This window comes from Martes martes (assembly GCF_963455335.1).
Source record: "Martes martes genome assembly, chromosome: X".
Taxonomy (NCBI): domain Eukaryota; kingdom Metazoa; phylum Chordata; class Mammalia; order Carnivora; family Mustelidae; genus Martes; species Martes martes.
This window is the reverse complement of record NC_137897.1, coordinates 95,078,133-95,102,740: the sequence shown is the minus strand read 5'-3', so window position 1 is coordinate 95,102,740 and position 24,608 is coordinate 95,078,133.

Here is a 24,608-nt window from a genome sequence, read left to right as displayed (position 1 = left end):
TCATTGGGATTTCTAGAGACGGTGGGAATCCTAAGCAGTGGTGACTTTATGGCCATGGCCCAAAGTGTTGGGGGCAGGAGCCCAAGTGTCTGATCAATGAGATGCCATGAAACCATCTATCAGAAGCCATAGATAAAATCAAGAAACCAGAAGTGAAAGAGTAACCTTCCTGGCTCCTGGCATCCTATTCTCTGTGGGGATTAAGCCCTTTAACTTTCTCTCATTTACTGGAAGAGGGAAAATAAATGCTATGGACTTTCTACGAGGTGTTAATTATAGAAAAAAAAATCATGGTGGAATGTTATACCAGAGCAACTAGAGGATTAGACAGAGTGGCAGAAGATCAGTGGTTGGTAAATCAGATGGATCAGTGATCAGACAAGTTCTTGAATAGCAGTTAAATGATTCTACGATAAGCCAGGGCTAGAAAGTGGCTAGGGCCAAAAAATGGTATCAAAGGCAATGATCAAGCAATGATCATCAAAATGAGAAAAAAAGAATCAAACTCTTGGATAAAGGGGAAAGTAATCCAAGGAGCAGCCCAGTGGGGAGTAGGGGTAGAGATCAAACAATTAAGTTGGTCCCCATGATCCCTGAGTTCCTCTGTAGTTCTGACATGTTATCATTCTTTGTCTGGTGAACACACTATGAAGCATTTTCTTTCAAAATATTGCCTTAGATGTGACCATGCCTTCAGGGATCATGTAGTCTACTAGAAAAAATAGGCCAGGATCTAAGCAACAAATACAATTTATAGAGCTTGCTTCCAGGCATCCAAATCTCCTTTCCCACCCAAATATGCTGTCAAGTGGAAATAATCTTATATACTTGCATAATGTCTGCTGTGATACTCCAAGGGGATCTGACCTTACACCTCAACTTTGTAGCATCAGTGACCTTTTTAGAATAATTGTACTATGTTTGCTGGTGCTTCTCAAAGGGTGGCTTACTGACCAACTATACTGAACTCACTTGAAGGACTGTATTAAAGTGTGGATTAACTGACTGTCTACCAAATTATCTGATTCAGAATATTTTAGGTCAAGATCTGGGAATCTGCATTTTAACATACTTACCAGATGACATTTAACCACAAGTTTAAGAACTACTGATGTGTGAAATCGTCCACTCCATTGTTTAGGCTAGGATTGAGATGTGAAAAACTCCTTTCCTGGAGTGGATAGTATTCATATGCGACATCCTAAATACAGCTTACTTATTTAAACCCAAATGAGTGTAGATTGACAGCCACTGGATGATGCTCTTGTTTTTAGATACTTTTAAACAATTTTCACATACATTTGGATCCCATTTTCTTTCTTTTTTTCTAAGATTTTATTTATTCACTTGATAGACAGAGATCACAAGTAGGCAGAGAGGCAGGCATAGAGAGGGGGAAGCAGGCTCACTGCTGAGCAGAGAGCCTGATGTGGGGCTCAATCCCAGGACTCTGAGATCATGACCTGAGCTGAAGGCAGAGGTTTAACCCACTGAGACATCCAGGTGCTCCTTGGATCCCATTTTCACTCTGAGTATGATCTGAGTGCAGAGGCCAGAGTAGTGGACTTAAAAAAAAAAAAAAAACTTTTGTTTTTTAGTGGCTCTAAGATTCATTTACCATAGTCCCTGTGAGCACAGTCAGAATATGTTTCATCTTATTTTTATATAAGATGCAATGAAGGAAATCTGAGGGAAATACACTCCAAATTTCCTCTCTTTCATAATCATGTTGCTTGAAATTTGGGGAAATATCTGGGAGAAAGCACTAGAATTAGGAAAAAAAGCATCTAAATCATGACCAAGTACTAAATAATGAAAACATTGACCTCTGGATGGCTAGGATTGATCTTACAATAGTGGGGTAGAACAAAAACTGCCATTATCATAAAGGTGATTTAGGAATAGAAGTCTGACCTTTCTTCATTCTGCAAAAGTTACATTATTAACGACCCAGTAAATTATGACACTGCTGAAGTGAAATATTTTTATTATGTTCTGGGTTTTTTTTCTCAAAAGAAAATTCTTGATCATTTTATTTGCTTTTTCAGGGAATCTAATAGACAGGCTAACAAAACAGTCCAGATTATGAAATGCTAAGTGGCAGAACCCAGGCAAAGATAATAAAATGTTTCTAGAAGGAGAAACAAACAAACAAAAAAACCCTAAAAGACTATTTTGTTTTGGCCCTGTCCCTAGAAATATGACTAGTTCCCTCACCTCCAAACCCTGCTGGGATGGTGGTTGGAAGGACTCTGAGAGGTTAGGCTATTGTTTTGTTTTGTTTTGTTTCTTCAAGATTTTATTTATTTATTTGAAAGAGAGCGCGATCAGAGGGAGGGACAGAGGGAGAGGTAGAGGGATAAGCAGACTCCTCACCGAGTGGAGAGAAAGGCATAGGGCTCAATCCCAGGACCCTGAGATCATGACCTGATCCAAAGTCAGATGCTTAACTGACTGAGTCACCCAGGCACCCATAGGCTATTGCTTTGAAGAAATGGCTTGGCTGTTTGCTCAGTCAACAGTTATTTACAGAATATCTCTAGTGTGTCCATTATTGTGGTAGATACTATATTAGGACCACCCTAATTTACTCCTTTTTGCATTTTTCTCTTAAAAAGGAACACCTGAACCAAGTGTTCAATGGGTTCAACAATTCAGTCAAATTGTGTTTTTGGCATTTATTAATACTTCCACCTCTTTCTACTCATTGCCTTTAGTTAGCTGAACTTAATCTGACAGCACTCTGAATTTGGTGAGCCTAATTTTTGCATGTAGACATAGAATTTGGTATTCAAAAAAATATGCTTAACAGAATATCTCATACTACTCAGCTTCAGTTGAATTGCTTGAGTCACTCAACAAGCCAAAATGAAAACAGGAAAAGCCTTGCTTTGGCTCATTCAACTTAAGGATTGAACTCCCAGACAGTATCAATCCTGATTAAATATGAGGCTAGATAAAACACAGTGCGAGAGGATCATTTCGAGGACTGATCAACTGTGGGAAGGCACTCTTTGTTGCTACTGAGATTTCAAGGCAGAACAGAAGCTAATAGTCTCTTTGGAAGTTATCTTGGGGGTAAGTGTGACTTCAGGGTCATAGATAAATAAAGATGATTGCCATCTGTATACCCAGACACTGTACAGTCCCTCAACTCTGCAAATTCCCATTATGCCCATCCAACAAGATTTTATTACAGGTCAGTAAATAAGAGGGAAGGAGAGCAATTATAGCTGGTGCTCTGAGGTGGAAGGAAAGGAACGGGGCTGCATTTGGTTGTGTCATGATATGTTTGGCTTCAGGTTTGCATTTTATTAATCATAATTTGTTTCTCAAGCAAGTTTTTAGGTCTCCCTTCATAACGGACTCTTCAATCTACCTCCTCAGATGGCTTTTCAGTGCTTAACAAGCTTACTACAGTGGTCTCCTGTGAGGTAATAGCAATAAAGTTAAAAGGAGGAGAATTATGAATCACAAGCTTTGTTCACAGGCCATGGTTTTTCCTGAGTGTTAGCCTTAAGATGCTAATTAATGGGCACCTCATCAATCAGTTGGCAGATAGACACTTGCATGCTTGCTCAACCCAGAGGAGGATCTAGCCTCTGTAGCTGCATGCTACTTTGGGTTAATATTAATCTAACCACTATGCCTGCTTCTCTATTTATTCTAGTAGAATAAGAATAAGGTATAAGAATAAGGAGACACGAATAAGAATAAGGTATAAGAATAGGGGACACAACAAAAATCTGAATATAGGGCGGAAAGAAATCAGGTATAAAAAAATAATAAGGCTGCTTATTGTCAGGGTCAAGGTTATGGTTTGTAGGTAAGATAGGGTTACTTGGAGATCTTTGCAACTTGTGTGAACATGGCAATGAGTCTGTGAAAACACACATGTGATCAATTACCTTGGGACCCTGGCTCCTTAAAAATATATAATCTTAAAAGAAAAAAAAATTAAAATGTGGCATAATGACCTCAGCACTATATTTTCAACTCAGAACTTACCCATTATTGCTGGAAATCCCAGAGGATCATGGCCCAGTTAGTTAGCAGTGGCCTTTTCTAGTGGGAATATTGAAGTTAGGAAGTAATTATTATGCTCTCATTGTAGGCCCAGAACCGTGTTATAAACAGTAGGTCTCTGGGGAATAAAATAATAAGAAAGGCAATATTCTTGCTCACAATTAGCTTCCACTATAATGGAGAGGAGGGTGGGAGTCTTATATACTAGATAAAGTAGAGAACAAGGCACAAAATCATTGATTCTTAGACTCTTAAGGGACCTTGGAAAGCATCTAAGTCAACCAATATTCTGATGCTTAAATATTCCTAAATCTTATTAGTTACAAGCTTGCCTGGTATCTGTTTGAATACTCATAGTAATAAGGACCTCATTAATTCTGGTGGTGATCTACGTGGTATTCAGACAGCTGAATTTTATTTTTAAAAGATTTATTTATTTATTTAATATTAATTTATGTATTTATTTGCGAGGGTGGGGAGAGAGAGAGACAATGAAAGTGAGAGCATGGTGGGGAGGGGCAGAGTGAGAGGGAGAGGGATAGAAGCAGACTCCTTGCTGAGCACAGAGCCTGTTACAGGGCTTGATCTCACAACCTTGAGATCATGACCTGAGCTGAAATCAAGAATTGGATGCTTAACCACCTGAGCTACCCAGGGACCCCAGGCAGCTGACTTTTAGAAAGTAAGTTGCTTATGTAAGGCCCCAAATCAGCTTTCCTGGAGTAGCCGTCAAATTCATCTTGAGACCACTCATCATAAGTATACTTCCTTCTTTCATGTGAAATTGAAAGGAGTAGCTATGCATCATAGAACCTTCTCTTAAAGTTTTTCAAAAAACATCTTGTTCCTTCAACAATTCTATCTCAAGGCAATGAATAAACATATTATTTTGTGACACAAAGAGTCATTAACATAGAAGTTCAGAGAAAGGGCTAGGTTGTCAAGGAAAATGAGGAGGTGGTACTTGAATTATTTAGTTCTCTGTTTTCTGTCTCTCTCCTAGAATTTAAGCTCTGTGAGGGCAAAGACTTTGTCTTATTTATCACTGTATTCCCAGAACTTAAAATCGTGCTTGATAAATAGTGGGAACTCAATAAAAATGGGATGATTTGGAGAAAATCACCTGAGGAAAGTCTCTTTCCTCAGAATATAAACTATAAATTTAAAACTACTGTGTGAAAAGAGACTTACTGGGATAGGCTTGCTGCATATAGTAAAGAATGGATGTAAGTACAACAGCTGAAAGAGCCAAAGTGTCCTGGAAAGTATACATTTATATAGTATGTAAACTAATGGCTGTAAAGTTTCCTAAAGATATTACCTGCTGGAAATCTCCAAGGGAGAATAACCAAAGCATTTATTGTAATTTTGATATTTGTTTCAATTTTGTACAGATTCTTACTGATTTTGAAATTATGAAAGAAGAGCAAAAAATAAGGGGATCAGAGTTTGTTGTTTTAGTCAGCCTACCAACATTTGCCCCTTAAGGTTCTCCACTTCTTTCTGAAGGTAGTGTCTTCTTTAGCCAAGACCACCAGCAGCATACTTTTAATTGAGTAAGTAGGATTTAATACTCATTGCAATGAGGAAGAGCAGAAACCATGGAGAACCATGGGGTTCCTCAGTGAGGGAACATTAGAAAGGACTTATTACAGGTGATTTGAGGGAGGGCCCAAGGAAGAGGGATTCTCTCTGACTTGGGTGTTGTCAGGAAGTGGGGACAATTCTATCACTGGGTATCTCCATAAATCTTATCTACGGAAAGGGCAGGCTAGAGTTCAGACTAAAGAGGTAAATGGTAAAGAAGACTTGGCTACTCATATTAGTCGGGAGAGAAAGATATTTGGTATTTTGTGGTTTGGGAGATACTCATGTTTTTGTTTGTGCTTAGATGAAAATTATAAAGTGGCCTGTTGCTTTATTTTGGTCACAGACTGATGTTGTCTGATATTAGCACTTGATGAGATTGTTTATGCCCAAAAGGGGAAAAAAACATGGTCTACCCATGAGTGCCAGGCCAGCTTCTAAAAATACCAAAGCCAAAGTGTCAGGCCTAGTCCCAGAAACGAGGGCTTTCTTACCAAGAAAAGCATGAAACCTGGAGGTGGCTCCTACCATGGCAATATTTTCTCTTCTCCAAATGAATCATTCACCAGGCACTGATCCTACACTCAACTGAAGAAGAGTAGTGCCCAGGGGATTTTGCTAATGTATAATCTTGATCTCCTTGATTAATTTTTGTTCTTTACAGGGGTAATAGATAACCTATAGGTATCTACAGTATTTTGTCATAGTTTATCTGTGGTCTCCAAGATGATTTTGAAGCACATTCACAGAATTGCTCAATGTGGCCACTTTCTTCCTGTTCACTATCCCAAGTGTTACTCTTCATCTTAATCATTTTTGAATGAAAAAGATACAAATACTTTCCACTCCACATACTGGGCTCCCTCCCACTGAGCACAAACTAGTTGCTGCGTGTACCTACACAGCCTCTACTGCTGCAGTTGTAAAGACTATTAGTGCTCACTGGGAATTCATTCTGCGTAATATATTAGGCCACGGTTTACCTTTCAGTTCATTTAGGAATGTCCTCCCTTTGTTGTAGATGATTAATATCATTTGACCACCTGCAAAACATTGTAAACCAGCCGGTAAAGAGGCATAAAGAGCAATTAATTTTTACTCATGGTAGGTCTTCTGAGCAAGACTTTCTGGGTCTTGTATAATGCTGTTGTTTGGACAATGATTAATTAGGAGAACAGAAAATATATCCAGTGGAACAACCTCCTCTTGCTTCCCTCATGTTTCATGATTTGGGACAATTTCACTGTGTGCCCTTCCTATGAAGAGTGAGCTTTCCAATGCTAAGACTCTGTGTTAACTATAGGGAATCTTCTGATTCTCATACATAGATTGATATTTTTACAGAAATACAGGCCTTGTAAACATAATTGAGCCTTAGAAAGATCTATAACAATGGAGAGAAGATGGGTGAGGTGACAGAGTTGCTTGAAGTTGCAGACTGGGTCTTGGGAAAGAAGAGTTGATTTGCATTGAGTGGCCAGATTGATTCCATTGTAGCACCTGAACGAATAGGAAACTCTCAGTCTTTACCTGTCTCTACCAGACCATAGAATGAGCCACAGAAAATCACTTGGTCATTTTTAAAATTTGAAGTATAATTGACACACAATGTTACATTAGTTTTGGGTGTACAACATGGTGATTCAACTACTCTATAGGCTCTGCTGTGCACACCATAAGTCCAGCTACCATCTGTCACCAAACAATGCTATTAAAATACTCTTAAAACCATGCCCCATAAGGTTAATGAAGTTACAACTAGCAGAAAGTTTAAAGCTTGTCTCTCAGAGAACTGTTTCCCTCAATCAGCTATTGTCTTTTCAGACTCCAATAAAAAACTCACTATGTCTCCGCAGAAGGCTGGACTCAAGATCTACTGATACTGTTCTAGCCTACAAACAAACAAGGCCCTGCATTCCTTACCCGAGATAACAAGCTCAAGACCCCATTCAGAGCATGCCCATAGCCCCCTCTCCTTGTCCTAAGATAACCTCCTGACATCAGGGACTAAATTTTGCCTTGTTCTATAAGTGTCCACACCAAAGTGGACATGAGATATATGTTACATATATGTTTGCTTAGCACACGTGCTCCATCTTTCCTCATGAAGCGTAGTCATAAGTTTCCTTGTCCTTTTCATCAATGTACATGCAATCTCAACCACTGTGATTATAAAAAAAAAAAATTGTCTGGGTGCCTGTGTAGCTCAGCAGGTTAAGCAGTTGACTCTTGATTTCAGCTCAAGTCATGATCTCAGGGTCATGAGATTGAGCCCGGTGTTGGGCTCTGCATTCAGTGTGGAGTAGGCTTGAGATTCTCTCTCTCCATCTGCTTCTGCCCATCCCATCCACATTCTTTTACTCTCCCTCTCTTTGCAATAAATAAATAAATCTTGAAAAAAAATTTGTTCTCTCCTCCTTTGGAGAGGTGGATTTGAAGTTTGCCCTCCTATCTCATTTGGCTGCCTCTCAAATAAATGCTTTCCCTGCAGCCTACTTGATGTCTCGGTGACTGGCTTTGCTGTGAATCAGGCAGACAGACTTGGGTTTATTACACCATTGACTATATTCCCTATGCCCTACCTTTCATCCCCAGGATTTACTAATTTCCATAACAGGAAGCCTGATCTCCCACTCCCTTTCATTCATTTTGCTCATCCTCCCCTCTGGCAATAATCAGTTTGTTCTCTCTTTCTGCTTTCATTTGTTTGCTTATAAATTTGTTTTTTTTTTTTAGGTTCCATATATAAGTGAAATCACATAGTATTTGTATTTCTCTGTGACTTATTTCACTTAGCATTATACCCTCTAGGTCCATCCATGTTGTCACAAATGGCAAGATCTCATTCTCTTTTACGGCTAATATTCCTATCTATCCATCTATCTACCTATATAAACTTGGTCATTTTTTATCTACCTAGTAACACCATCAAAACAGTTTCAGAAGGAAATGATAACATGGTATATGTTTTTGGTTCCTTCCCATTTGTCCAGCCTAGATCTTAATGTCTCCAAATCTTCCTTTTCCATTTCACACTTACAAAGGGAACTTTGTTTTATTTCTTACTGAGGCAAAAAGGAATATAACCTTATATTAGTTTTGGGTATACAACATAATAATTCAATATATGTATATGTTATAAAGGGATCACCATAGTAATTCTAGTTAATATTTGTCACCACAGAATTAACCCCTTTCAACCTTTGTGCCCACCCCCACCCCTTCCCCTCTGATAACCACCAGTCTGTTTTATATATCTATAAGTTTTGTTCTGCTTGTTCATTTTTTTATATTCCACATATAATTAAAACCATACAATATTTGTCTTTGTCTGACTTATTTCATTTAGCTTAATACCCTCAAGGCCCATCCAAGTTGTCAAAAATGGCAAGATTTCCTTCTTTTTTATGACTAATACTCTGTTGTGTTTATTTACCACATTGTCTTTATTCATTCATCCATGGATAGACACTTAGGTTATTTACATATGTTGGCTATTGTAGATAATGCTGCAGCAAACATAGTCATGCATTTATCTTTTCAAATTAATGGTTTGCTTTCTTCAGATAAATACTCAGAAGTGGAACAGCTGGATAATATGGTAGTTCTATTTTTATAGTTCTTTGAGGAAACTTCATACTGTTTGAATAGTAGCTGTACCAATTTATATTCCCACCAAAAGTGCATGAGGGTTCCCTTTTCTCCACAGCCTCTCTAATACTTGTTATTTCTTATCTTCTTGGTAATAGCCATTCTGACAGTTCTGAGACATCTCATTGTGGTTTTCATTAGCATTTCCCCAATAATTACTAATTTTGAATATCTTTTCATGTACCTGTTGGCCACCTGTTAAGTTGCCTTTGGGAAAATATCTATTTAGATCCTCTGCCCATTTTTAAATTAGATTGTTTAATGTTTGTTTAATTTTGGAATTGTATGAGTTTGTCATATACTTTGGATATAAGCCTTATTGAATATATGATTTACAAATATCTTTTCCCATCCAGTAGACTGCTTTTTAAAATTTTTTAAAAAATTTTGTATTTTATTAACATATATTATTAGCCCTAGGGGTAAAGGTCTGTGAATTGCCAGGTTTACACACTTCCCAGCACTCACCATAGCACATACCCTCCCCAATGTCCATAACCCAACCACCCTCTCCCTCCCTCCTCACCCCAGCAACCGTCAGTTTGTATTGTGAGATAAAGAGTCACTTATGGTTGTCTCCCTTCCGAACCCATCTTGTTCCATTTTTTCCTTCCCTACCCCACAACCCCCCAACGTTGACTATCAAATTCTTCATATCAGGGAGATCATATGATAATTGCCTTTCTCTGATTGACTTATGTTGCTCAGCATAATACCCTCTAGTTCCATCCACGTCATCGCAAATGGCAAGATTTCATTTCTTTTGGTGGCTGCATAGGATTCCATTTTATATATATACCACTTCTTCTTATCCATTCATCTGTTGATGGACATCCAAGTTCTTTCCATAGTTTGGCTATTATGGACATTGCTGCTATAAACATTCAGGTGCACGTGCCCCTTCGGATCACTACATTTGTATCTTTAGGGTAAATACCCAGTAGTGCCATTGCTGGGTCGTAAGGTAGCTCAATTTTCAACTTTTGAGGAACCTCCATGCTGTTTTCCAGAGTGGTTGCACCCGCTTGCATTCCACCAACAGTGTAGGAGGGTTCCCCTTTCTCTGCATCCTCACCAACATCTGTCATTTCCTGACTTGTTAATTTTAGCCATTCTGACTGGTGTGAGGTGGTATCTCATTGTGCTGTTGATTTGTATTTCTCTGATGCCAAGTGATGTGGAGCACTTTTTCATGTGTCTGTTGGCCATCTGGATGTCTTCTTTGCAGAAATGTCTGTTCATGTCCTCTGCCCATTTCTTGATTGGATTATTTGTTCTTTGGGTGTTGAGTTTGGTAAGTTCTTTATAGATTTTGGGTACTAGCCCTTTATCTGCTATGTCATTTGCAAATATCTTCTCCCATTCTGTCAGTAGTCTTTTGGTTTTGATGATTGTTTCCTCTGCTGTGCAGAAGCTTTTAAAGATTATTTATTTATTTATTTATTTATTTATTTTATTAGACAGAGAGAGAAATCACAAGTAGGCAGAGAGGCAGGCAAATAGAAAGGGAGAAGCAGGCTCCCTCCTGAGCAGAGAGCCCGATGTGGGGCTCGATCCCAGGACCCTGGGATCATGACCTGAGCCGAAGGCAGAGGCTTAACCCACTGAGCCACCCAGGTGCCCCTGCTGTGCAGAAGCTTTTGATCTTGATGAAGTCCCAATCATTCATTTTTGCCCTTGCTTCCCTTGCCTTTGGCAATGTTCCTAGGAAGTTGCTGCGGCTGAGGTCGAAGAGGTTGCTGCCGGTGTTCTCCTCAAGGATTTTGATGGATTCCTTTCTCACATTGAGGTCTTTCATCCATTTTGAGTCTATTTTTGTGTGTGGTGTAAGGAAATGGTCCAGTTTCATTTTTCTGCATGTGGCTGTCCAATTTTCCCAACACCATCTGTTGAGGAGACTGTCTTTTTTCCGTTGGACATTCTTTCCTGCTTTGTCGAAGATTAGTTGACCATAGAGTTGAGGGTCTATTTCTGGGCTCTCTATTCTGTTCCACTGATCTATGTGTCTGTTTTTGTGCCAATACCGTACTGTCTTGATGTTTATAGCTTTCTAGTAGAGCTTGAAGTCTGGAATTGTGATGCCACCAACTTTGGCTTTCTTTTTCAACATCCGTCTGGCTATTCAAGGTCTTTCCTGGTTCCATATGAATTTTAGGATTATTTGTTCCATTTCTTTGAAAAAATTGATAGCATTTTGATAGGGATTGCATTAAACATATAGATTGCTTTAGGTAGCATAGACGTTTTCACAATATTTGTTCTTCCAATCCATGAGTATGGAACAATTTCATTTCTTTGTGTCTTCCTCAATGTCCTTCATGAGTACTTTATAGTTTTCTGAGTCTAGATTCCTTGCCTCTTTGGTTAGGTTTATTTCTAGGTATCTTATGGTTTTGGGTGCAATTGTAAATGGGACTGACTCCTTAATGTCTCTTTCTTCTGTCTTGTTGGTGTATAGATATGCAACCGATTTCTGTGCATTGATTTTTTATCTTGACGCTTTACTGAATTCCTGTACGAGTTTTAGGAGATTTGGAGTGGAGTCTTTTGGGTTTTCCACATAAAGTATCATATCATCTGCAAGAGTGATAGTCTGACTTCTTTGCTGATTTGGATGCCTTTAATTTCTTTTTGTTGTCTGACTGCTGAGGCTAGGACTTCTAATACTATGTTGAATAGCAGTGGTGATAATGGACATCCCTGCTGTGTTCCTGGCCTTAGTAGAAAAGCTCTAAGTTTTTCTCCATTGAGAATGATATTTGCTGTGGGTTTTTCGTAAATGGCTTTGATGATATTGAGGTATGTACCCTGTATCCCTACACTTTGAAGAGTTTTGATCAAGAAAGGATGCTGTACTTTGTCAAATACTTTTTCAGCATCTATTGAGAGTATCATATGGTTCTTATTCTTTCTTTTATTAATGTACTGTATCACATTGATTGATTTGCGGATGTTGAACCAACCTTGCAGCCCTGGAATAAATCCCACTTGGTCGTGGTGAATAATCCTTTTAATGTACTGATGCATCCTATTGGCTAGTATTTTGGTGAAAATTTTTGCATGTGTGTTCATCAAGGATATTGGTCTGTAATTCTCTTTTTTGTTGGGGTCATTGTCTGGTTTTGGGATCAAGGTAATGCTGGCCTCATAAAATGAGTTTGGAAGTTTTCCTTCCATTTCTATTTTTTGGAACAGTTTCAGGAGAATAAGAATTAATTCTTCTTTAAATGTTTGGTAGAATTCCCCTGGGAAGCCATCTGTCCCTGGGCTCTTGTTTGTTGGGAGATTTTTAATGACTGCTTCAATCTCCTTACTGATTATGGGTCTGTCCAAGTTTTCTATTTCTTCCTGGTTCAGTTTTGGTAGTTTATAAGTCTCTAGGAATGCATCCATTTCTTCCAGATTGTCCAACTTGCTGGTGTATAGTTGCTCATAATATGTTCTTTTAATTGTTTGTATTTCTTTGGTGTTGGTTGTGATCTCTCCTCTTTCATTCACGATTTTATTCACTTGGGTCGTTTCTCTTTTCTTTTTGATAAGTCTGGCCAGGGGTTTATCAATCTTATTAATTCTTTCAAAGAAATTGGAAGGGGAGGTGAACCATGAGAGACTACAGACTCTGAAAAACAACCTGAGGGTTTTGAAGGGGCGGGGGGTGGGAGGTTGGGGGAACCAGGTGGTGGGTATTAAGGAGGGCATGGATTGCATGGAGCACTGGGTGTGGTGAAAAAACAATGAATACTGTTATGCTGAAAATAAATTAAAAAAAAAAAAGAAAAAAAAAAAAGAACCAGCTCCTAGTTTTGTTGATTTGTTCTATTGTTTTTTTGTTTTGTTTTTGTTTTTGTTTTTTGTTTTTTGTTTTTTGTTTTGGTTTCTAAATCATTGATTTCTGCTCTGATCTTTATGATTTCTCTTCTCCTGCTGGGTTTAGGCTTTCTTTGTTGTTCTTTCTCCAGCTCCTTTAGGTGTAGGGTTAGGTTGTGTATTTGAGACCTTTCTTGTTTCTTGAGACAGGCTTGTATCACTATATATTTTCCTCTCAGGACTGCCTTTGCTGCGTCCCACAGATTTTGAACCGTTGTGTTTTCATTATCATTTGTTTCCATGAATTTTTTCAATTCTTCTTTAATTTCCTGGTTGACCCATTCATTCTTTAGAAGGATGCTCTTTAGTCTCCATGTATTTGGGTTCTTTCCAAATTTCCTCTTGTGATTGAGTTCTAGCTTCAGAGCATTGTGGTCTGAACATACTCAGGGAATGATCCCAATCTTTTGGTACCGGTTGAGAGCTGATTTGTGACCCGGGATGTGATCTATTCTGGAGAATGTTCCATGTGCACTAGAGAAGAATGTGTATTCTCTTGCATTGGGATGGAATGTTCTGAATACATCTGTCATGTCCATCTGGTCCAGTGTATCATTTAAGGCCTTTATTTCCTTATTGATCTTTTGCTTGGATGATCTGTCCCTTTCAGTGAGAGGGGTGTTAAAGTTCCCTACTATTATAGTATTTTTGTCGATGTGTTTCTTTGAGTTTGTTATTAAGTGGTTCATATAGTTGGCTGCTCCCATGTTAGGGGCATAGATATTTAAAATTGTTAGATCCTCTTGTTGGAAAGACCCTTTGAGTATGACATAGTGTCCTTCCTCCTCTCTTATTATAGTCTTTGGCTTAAAATCTAATTGTTCTGATATAAGGATTGCCACCCCAGCTTTCTTTTGATGTCCATTAGCATGGTACATTGTTTTCCATCCCCTCACTTTCAATCTGGAGGTGTCTTTGGGTCTAAAATGAGATTCTTGTAGATAGCATATTGATGGGTTTTGTTTTTTTATCCATTCTGATACCCTGTGTCTTTTGATTGGGGCATGTAGCCCATTTCCATTCAGGGTAACTACTGAGAGATATGAATTTATTGCCATTGTATTGCCTGTAAGGTGACTGTTACTGTATATTGTCTCTGTTCTTTTCTGGTCTATTACTTTTAGGCTCTCTCTTTGCTTAGAGGACCCCTTTCAATTTTTCCTGTAGAGCTGGTTTGGTGTTTGCAGATTCTTTCAGTTTTTGTTTGTCCTGGAAGTTTTTTTTTTATCTCTCCTTCTCTTTTCAATGATAGGCTAGCTGGATATAGTATTCTTGGCTGCATGTTTTTGTCATTTAGTGCTCTGAATATATCATGCCAGTTCTTTCTGGCCTGCCAGGTCTCTGTGGAAAAGTCTGCTGCCAATATAATATTTTTACTATTGTATGTAACAGGCCTCTTGTCCCAGGCTGCTTTGAGGATTTTCTCTTTGTCCCTAAGACTTATAAATTTTACTATTAGATGACAGGGTGTGGACCTATTCTTATTGATTTTGAGGGCAGTTCTCTGCACTTCTTGGATTTTGATGCTTATTCCCTTTGCCCTGTTAGGGAAGTTCTCTACAATAATTCTCTCCAATATACCTTCTGCCCCCCTGTCTTTCTTCTTCTTCTGGAATCCCAATTATTCTAATATTATTTTGTCTCATGGTATCACTTATTTCTCAAATTCTCCCCTCATGGTCCAGTAGTTGCTTTTCTCTCTTTTGCTCAACTTCTTTATTCTCTGTCATTTGGTTTTCTATATCACTAATTCTCTCTTCTGCCTCATTTATCCTAGCTGGAAGAACGTCCATTTTTGATTGTGCCTCATTAATAGCTTTTTTTATTTCAGCTTGGTTAGATTCTAGTTCTTTTATTTCTCCAGAAAGGGCTTTTATTTCTCCAGACAGCATTTCTCTAATATCTTCCATGCCTTTTTCAAGCCCAGCTAGCACCTTCATCATTCTGAACTCTAGATCTGACATGTTACCAATGTCTGTATTGATTAGGTCCCTAGCCTTCGGTACTGCCTCTTGTTCTTTTTTATTTTTTGTGGTGCATTTTTCCTCCTTGTCATTTTATCCAGGTAAGAATATATGAAGGATAGAAAAAAAAATACAAAAAGGGTGGCAAAGACCCCAGGAAAATGTGTGTTAACCAAATCAGAAGAGACCCCAAATTGTGGGGAGAAGAAAGGAGGTAAAAAGAAGTTCAAAAAAAAAAATAAATATATATAAGGCTAGTGAATAGAACAGAGCCACTCCCTTGATTTGGGGTGTATTTTGGTCTCTTAGAAGAAACTACTCCCCAAATTTTAAAGATAGAAATATGTATATATATATATATATATATATATATATATATATATTGGTTGGGAAAAGAAAGTGGAGGGGTTTTTCTCAGGCTGGAGACTAGAACAAAGCCCTGTGCTAGATTTAAGGTATATTTTGATCTATTAGAAGAAGTTGTATCCCAAAGGTTTTTAGAAGAAAAAACCCTATATGTATAGAAAAAGTAAAGTTAGATACAATGAAGAATAAAATATGACTATAATAATGAAGGTTCAAAGTAATTTTTTAAGAAAGGTATTGTTAAGAGAAACTAGTTAAAAAATGTTAAAAGAGGAAAGAGTAAAAGTTTAAAAAATTAGAAGAAGAAAAAAATAATAAAATAAATAAATAAAAATAAAATAAAATATAAATATAAATAAAAGTATAAAATATAAATATAAAATAAGAAATAAAAAATAAATAAAAATTTTATTAACTTTGTAAGACTAAAGAATCATGGAGAGAAAGCCATGAATTCCACACTTTGCTTTCCCCTCCTCTGGAATTCCACTCTTCTCCTTGATCAGTGAGCTTGGTCTTGGCTGGATGTTCTTGCTGATCTTCCAGGAGAGGGGCTGTTGTAGTGACTCTCAGGTGTCTTTGCCCGAGGTGGAATTGCTCTGCCCTTGCCAGGGGCTGGGCTATGTAATCTGCTCAGGTTCACTTTCAGGAGCTTTTGTTCCCTGAACGCTTTCTGTAAATCACTGGAGGATGGGAATGAAAATGGCGGCCTCCCAATCTCCAGCCTGAAGGAGTCGAGAGCTTGGGGCCCCACTCCTCAGAGCACCCTGGGAGAAAAGCGCTCAATCACTCTTGTCTCCCTGGTCTCTGGTGTGCCTCGAGCTCACCTGGCCTGTGACCGAGCATTTCTGTTTCTGGCACACAGCCCTGTTTGGAATCTCCAAAACCAGCAGATTCCTGCCTCCAGAGAAGGAAGGTGATTCTCCCCCAGATCTGCCTCTTGTGGGGTCCCTGCTCAAAGAGCAGTGGCCTGATTGTGCCACAGATCACAGTTTAAGGTAACCCCAAGTTGAGAGCTCACTCCTCGGCTCTGTCTCTGTAGCTGGCTTCCCCACTCTAATATCTGTGAGCTCTGCTACACTCAGACACCCCCAATCCTTCTGTGACCCCACGGGACCTCAGACCACGCTGTCTCCTGCTTAGCCTCTGGAGCGATGTCCCTCAGTAGAGGAGACTTTTAAAAGTTCTGGTTTTTGTGCTCTGTTGCTCCACTGCTTGCTGGGAGCCGGCCCCTCCCCCCATGGTCCATCTTCCCGTGGCTTCGAATTCACTTCTCTGCAAGTCCTACCTTTCTGAAAGTGGTCGATTTTCTGTTTCTAGAATTGATGCTCTTCTTCGATCTCCTGTTGGATATGTAGGTGTTCAGAATATTTTGATAACTGTCTAGCTGATCTTCTGCTACCTGATGTCATCTCAGCCTGTTACTCCTCCACCATCTTGACTCCTCCCCCCTTTTAAAATTTTTGATAGTGTCCTTCATTGTGCAGAATCTTTTTAGCTTAATGTAGTCTCATTTGTTTAATTTTTCTTCCACTGCCATTGTTTTTAGAGTCAGATCCCCCCCCCAAAAAAATATTTGTCAACAGCAATATCATGGAGTTACTTCCTATGTTTCCTCTAGGAGTTTTATGGTTTCTGATCTTACATTCAAACCTGTAATCCATTTTGAGTTAATTTTTGTGTATGGTGTATAGTAGTGTTCTAGTTTCATTCTTTTGTTTCTGGATGTCCAATTTTCCCAGTACCATTTATTGAATAGGCTCTTCTTTCCTCATTGTATATTGTTACCTCTTTTTTTTTTCTTTTTTTTTTGTTACCTCTTTTCTAATAAGTTAATTGACCATATATGTGTGGATTTATTTCTGGGCTCATTTTTCTATTATATTAATCTATGTGTCTGTTTTTATGACAATACCATACTGTTTTGATTACTATAGCTTTGTAGTATAGTTTGAAATCAGGGAACATGATACCTCCAGTTTTGCTCTTCTGTCTCAAAATTTCTTTGACTATTTGGGGTCTTCTGTGCTCCCACATAAATTTTAGAAATATTTGTTTTTTAAAAAAAATATTTTATTTGTTTATTTGACACAAAGAAAGAGATCACAAGTAGGCAGAGAGGCAGGCAGAGAGAAGGAGTAGGCTCCATGCTGAGCAGAGAGCCTGATGTGGGGCTCGATCCTAGGACCCTGAGACCATGAACCAAGATGAAGGCAGAGGCTTAACCCTCTGAGCCACCCAGGCACCCTAGAATTATTTGTTCTGTGAAAAATACTATGTACCGCCCTTTTTTTGTCATTTCTTACAGTCTGTTTTAAAGTCTATTTTGTCTGATATAAGTCTAGCTACCCCAGCTTTCTTTAAATTTGCATTTTTATGGAAAATATTTTTCTTTCCCTTTTCTTTCAGTCCATGTGTGTCCTTAGATCTGAAATGAGTCTCTTGTGGGCCACATATAGACGAGTGTTGTTTTTTTTTTTTTAATCCACTCAATCACTATATGTGTTTCGATTGGAGAATTTAGTCCATTTACACTTAAAGTAATTATTGATAGGTATGTACTTATTGCCATTTTGCTAATTGTTTTATGGCTGTTTTATAATTCCTCTCTGTTCCTTTCTTCTCTTGCTCCTTTCTCCTATGGTCTGATGAATTTCCTTACTGTTATGTTTAGATTGCTTTCTCATCTTTTGTGTATCTCCAAGGTTTTGCATTGTGGTTACCATGAGGTTCACATATGTCTGTCTATCTATCTATCTATCTATCTATCCATCTATCGGTATATCTATCTATCTATCACCTATCATGTACCTATCACAGTCTAAGTTGGCAGCACTTAAATTTGTATTCTGAAAACTCTACATTTTTATTCCTTCTTCCTCATGTTTTGTTTTTGATATATCTTTTTATTTTGTATACTTAACTAGTTATCAATTTAACTAATTATCATAGTTATAGTTAATTTTACTACTTCTGCCTTTTAACCTTCATACCAGTTTTATAACTGGTTAAATAACTACCCTTACTATATATTTGCCTTTACCAGTGAGATTTTCACTTTCATATGTTTTCTTTTTATCGGTTAATGCCTTTCTTTTCAGGTTAAAGAAGACCCTTTGGCATTTCTTATAGGGCTCATTTAGTGGTGATGAATTCCTTTAACTTTTACTTGCCTGAAAAACTTCTTATCTCTCTTTCAATTCTGAATGATAGCCTTGCTGGGTATAGTATTCTGAGTTGAAAGTTCTTTACTTCAGCACTTTGAATATGTCATGCCCCTCTCTTCTTGACCTGAAAAATCAGCTGATAGTTTTATGGGGATTTGCTTGTACATAATAAATTGTTTTTTTTTTCTTGCCACTTTTAAAATTCTTTATCTGTAACTTTTGACATTTTAATTATAACATGTCTTCATGTAGATCTCTTTGGGTTCATCTTATTCGGAACTTTCATTCTTTTATTTATTTATTTATTTATTTAACACACAGAGAGACACAGAGAGAGAGGGAACACAAGCAGTGGGAGTGGGAGAGGGAGAAGCAGGCTTCCCACTGAGCAGGGAGCCCAATGTGGGGCTCGATCCCAGGACCCTGGGATCATGACCTGAGCCGAAGGCAGATGCCCAACGACTGAGCCATCCAGGCGCCCCCGGAACTTTCATTCTTCTTGGATATGTTTCCTTTCCCAAGTTGCAAAGTTTTCAGCCATTATTTCTTCAAGTGAGTTTTTGGCCCCTTTCTCTTTTTCTTCTTCTGGTAATGTTATTCTGTTTAGTATTGTCCCATAGGTCTCTTAAACTATCTCTGCTTTTACATTTTTTTTTTCTTTTGGCTTTTCTATTTGGGTGACTTCCACTTCCTTGTCTTCCAGGTTGCTTATTTGTTCTTTTAATGTAGCCAGTCTTCTATTGAACCCATCTAGTAGATTATTAGTTCACTTATTATATTTTTCAGTTCTGTGCTTTCTGATTTGTATTTTATTATATTTTGTATCTCTTTGTTGCAGTTTTCAATGTGTTCATCCATTTTTCTCTGAGTTTGTTGGGCATATTTATGACCATTACTTTGAACCTTTTATCAGTTAGATTACTTATCTCCATTAAGACCTTTCTCTGATGTCTCATCTTGTCCTTTCATTTGGAATATATTCATCTCTTTCCTCATTTTGCTTGACCCTCTGTGTTTCCATGTATTAGGTTAAACTGCTACCTTTCCCAGTCTTGAAGGAGTGGTCTTATGTAGGAGGTGAACTTTATCGTGCAAACTTGTCCTAGCTCTTGGTTATCTCCTGGACATTTGTTATTGTATAAGTAGCCTGATTTACTCTTGACAGACTCCAGTTGTTGAGGGTGTGCCAGGATTTGCCAATGCTCTAAAAGGAGTGATCTTTGTCAGCTGATTGAATTCAGGTTGATCGAAAGATTCAGACTGATTGAAAACCAGATCCTCAGGCAGCATCTTTTAAAGTATGCAAAAATATATAGTCCTGTAGACTGCAACCATAGACCCTGGTGACTTCCACTTCGGGAGATCAGAAGGTATTCCCTGAGTGACACTTGTAAGAACTTAAGCTTCAGATAAGTGTATAAGCTAATTTCTGGGAGGTACCAACAAGCTGTGGTGAGGCCAACAGAGGGCATACAGATAGTTCTCTACCTATGTTCTCCCTGAGAATACCTCAGTAGCCTTTAGACGTGTGGTAAATCTAAAGTCCGTCCCTTAGGTTGAAGATCTAGGACATTTAAATGAGCCTTTTCACATACAGACTGTGGGTATGTTTAAGTTGCAGTCTGTGCAAACCATAAGAGACTCTTAATCATAGGAAACAAACAGGGTTGCTGGGGGGGCAGGGGATGAGGGGATGGAGTAACTTGGTGACAGACATTAAGGAGGGCACATGATGTAATGAGCACTGAGTGCTATATACAACTGATGAATCACTGAGCTCCACCTCTGAAACTAATAATATATGTTAATTAATTGAATTTAAATTTTAAAAAGTTGTAGTCTGTGTTATGCCCTAGGTGTGGTATCCTGTCATTCTGATTGCTACAATCCTGTGGGGCCCAGGAGAACAATCTCCTCTGGTCACCAGAGCCAGGCAATTAACAGGTTTCCCCTGTGTGGACTGTGCTCACCCAGTGGCTTTAGCAAAGCTGCAGGAGAGTGTTGGTGGTAGGACACAGCCTGTGGCTTTGGTGAAGCTGGAAAGAGTGTTGGGAGTAAGGCCATAGTTTTAGCAATGTCCAAGAAGAATGCTGCAGGTAGGGCACACACATGGCTTTACTGAGACTGGAGAAAATTACTGAGAGTGAGGCATACCTTCAGCTTTAACAAGTTTGTGTCTGCACATGTCCATCTGCTCTAGTAAAGTAGAAAGAGAGTACAAAAAACCAGCACTTTCAGCACCTCTGTCTGAGGAAAATCCCAACTAATTTCTGCCTGTCCACCAGATGCTTTAAGATTAGCAACTGAATCTACTTCACATATAATCCAATTGCCTCTCAAAATGATGTCCCTACACTAGTTCCTGGGACAAGTGAGTCCATGTGTGAGCCCCTCAAAAGGAGTATCTCAGATCCCTACAGCCCTGTAGGTCTCCTGGATGTAAGCCTTATTGGTTTTCAAAGCTAGATGTTTTTGAGGCCTTATCTTTCTGGTGCAGGTCCCAAGGATTGGGATGACTAATGTAGGGCACAAAACTCTTGCTCCTCAGGGAGAGGCTCTAGGCCATGAGATCCTTCCCTATTGTGTGTTATCATGCCAGGGGTGGGGTTTTCGATGAGACTGCATCTCTGCCTCTCCTATCCATCTTGATGTGGCCCTTTCATCCCTTGTTTTGGAAGAATCTGTTCAACTAGTTTTCAGGTTTTTTCCAGAAGGAATTATTCAATATGTAGTTGTAGATTTGGTATGTCCATGGGAGTAGATAAGTTCAGGTCATTTTGCACTATCCAAAGGGACTTCTTTTAAATCACCTAAGAACTTATACAAGCTAATGTATGTCAATGCTGATAAGGAGTTATTATAGTTTGCCTTCCATGGATATTTGCATTTTAGTGCATGTGACCCACACTGTCTTATCCCAAAAGAATAACTCTAAGGGTGGAATTTCAGGAGTTCTGTTAGATTAGAGACGGAGACTACCTTTAGTTTGAGGAGAATCCTAATATTCCACATACCATAGCATTTAGACTGTCACAGACTTCAGCTATAAATGAAGTCTGTTCATACCATGTAAACAAAACTTTTAAGGAGACAGTGTCATGGGACTCCCTTAAAAGTCAGCAGAAAACAATCAGGGGGAGTGATGATTAATTTTATATGTCAACTTGACTGGGCCAGGGGTTCCCAGATATTTGGACAAACATTATTCTGGGTGTGTCTGTGAGGATGTCTCTGGATGTAACTAAAATTTCAGTGGGTAGACTGAGTAAAGCAAATTGCCCTCCCATATGTGGGTAAGACTTACCTAATCAGTTGAAGATCTGAATACAGCAAAAAGGCTGAGTAAGAGAGAACTCCTCCAGGCTGACAGTTGAGCTGGGTCATTGTTCTTTTCCAGCCATCAGATTCAGACTGAAACATTGGCCCTTCTTGGGTCTTGAGCCTGTCAGCTTTCAAACTGGAACTTACACCATTGTCTACCTTGGTTCTTAGGCTTTTGGACTCAGACTGGACATTGGCTTTCCTGGGTCTCCAGCTTACTGGCTATATCTTGGGGCTTCTCAGCCTCCAAAAATGCATGAGCCAATTCCTTTATAAAAATAGGTTTTGTTTCTCTTGAGAGCCCTGTTGAACACAGAGAATTTACTCTTTTCTCAAAAAAAAAAAAAAAAGGTAGGACTATGTATAATTAGAAGAAGAATTCAGTAAAAATATTCTTTCAGGTTTTCCTACTTGCCATAGTTATTTCAACTTCAGATTGAATTGACTAATCAATTCAGGGAAATACTAATTTGGTCAAATAGCTTATTTGTTATACTGCAACGATCAACAAATTCAGGCAAGCTAGTCATTTTAATCAAACTGCTATTCATCTTAGTTCTTATTAACTCAAACCTTATTAACATTATTAATTTATATACCTTATTAACTCAAACCTTTCTCAGCTGGTCAAGATAATAAAAACCAGCCAAGGAAGAAGTTTAATCCTGTGTATGAACTGTATAAGCTACTTAAGAGATATAATAAAACATCATCAGGGAGGCACAAAGGGCAAGCTTTGGCTGATATGACTGAATCAAGCAAAGCAGTCACAGTGGTTTGCCAATCTATGACTATGTTTAATCCAACAATGGGTAAGTTTAGTTCATCTTTCATTTTGATTCATTTTGAATTATTTGACTGATCACTTTGGCTGAATGAATCAATAAATCCCATAACTTCATAAAGATACATACCTAGAATGGGCTGCATGTTTCAAATCTAATTAACACAAAACCATAGACATAGATAGCACATATATAAAGGGTATGAACCCCAAAGATAGTTCAGGGAAACTATTACGTGATTGAGCCAAATGCTGTAACAAGTGTAATCTGGTTCCTTCAGTTGTCCAAACTGGAAAAGACCCCACTGAATAGAATCTATACAGGAAAATAGTATTACACAGTCAGGCTGGTTTGTTGGTCATCTCTCACTGCCAGTATAAAACCAAATATTTAAAGCAATGTATCAGAAAAAGTAATAAAAGAGAAAAATGGTTACAACTTCCTACCTGATCTCAAAAGATTTTATTCATAAGAAGAGAATCCCATATCCTGAAGAAACATTAATTCGATTCATGTTCTATTCCTTTGAGGATTACAGTATAAATTATTTCCCCATTGCCTGGCTCCTGCCCTGAATAAATTTCAAAGACTTTTTTTTTCCTCAAAGAAAAGCAAATTAAGATTTTTGCTTTTCTCTCAAAAGCTAACCATGTCACTGCTGTCCACAATGGTGTCAAAATATAAGTTGAATACCATACGTAGGCTGTAAAAGACCAAACCAAAACAAAACAAAAATACCCCATTTTTTCAGGGTTTTGGGTTATGTGAATAAAAGCTACTTGGAGTATAACATAGACAAAAATTCAGAGACAGAGTGTGAAGATGCAGTCTTGAAATTTTCTGCTTTGAGGATTCATGTGGTTAATGCTTAAATCCAGGCTGATGTCTCCCTGCCATTTTGCATTCTACCCAGCTGCATCCTGAAGGGAGAATGGTATACTACACTATAGTGCACTATTTTTCAACTGGGTTACAGCCCATTAGTGAATTGTGAAATAAATGTAGTAGGATAAGACTCACTTATTTTTCCTTTTCTTTCTTTTTTTATTGAAACAAGATAGGGTAGAAAATATTAGAGTCCATTGCCCATAGTACTGGTACTACTATTTTATGACTATTTTATGTCTGAGTTTTGTGATCATAGCCTGTGTGTGTGTGTGTGTGTGTGTGTGTGTGTGTATGTATGTGTATATGTATGTATCTATTGTGTATGTGTCATGTATGTGTGTTTTTACTGGGTCATATGTAAAATGTATTTCTTACTAAAGCCTATGGTCAAAAAAGTTTGAAAGATACGATGTTAATGGGAAAAGCATTCATTTTTTACAGTTACACAAATTTGGTTTCCAGAAGTATACCCAGCATTGGAGGTGGGAGGAAGATTGGTAGGAGTGATCCTCCCAGGCAGGGAGAGAAATTATTTCTCTGACATGTTTAGAAGTGCCAGTTTATGTTAATCATGAAAAAGAACAATCAAAGTCAGTGTTATTATTCTAAAATTCTTTACTAATGATGTACTTATTTCCTTGTTTCCTGCACTCATGATCTATTGTGCCTGATACATAGTAGGTGCACAAATATTTTTGAGTAAATAAAGCTAAGATTTCTTTCTTTAGGCTTTTTACCTATCTTATCATAATTTGGGGTTACATTGGCATGGTGGTCAACACAGACTTCTAGTCTTTTTGTATGTGAATCTCTAGAAAGTCTTCCCTTAGTTTGCCTTTGTTGACTCAATTTTTGAATATATATAAGAATTTTCTTTAATCTGGCTCTGTTGATTTGGGATAATTGTGATCCCAATTCTGTCTTAGCTTACTTTCCCAGTTTTATGAACTCTGGAACAAAAAATAAACCACCACCAATAACAAAAA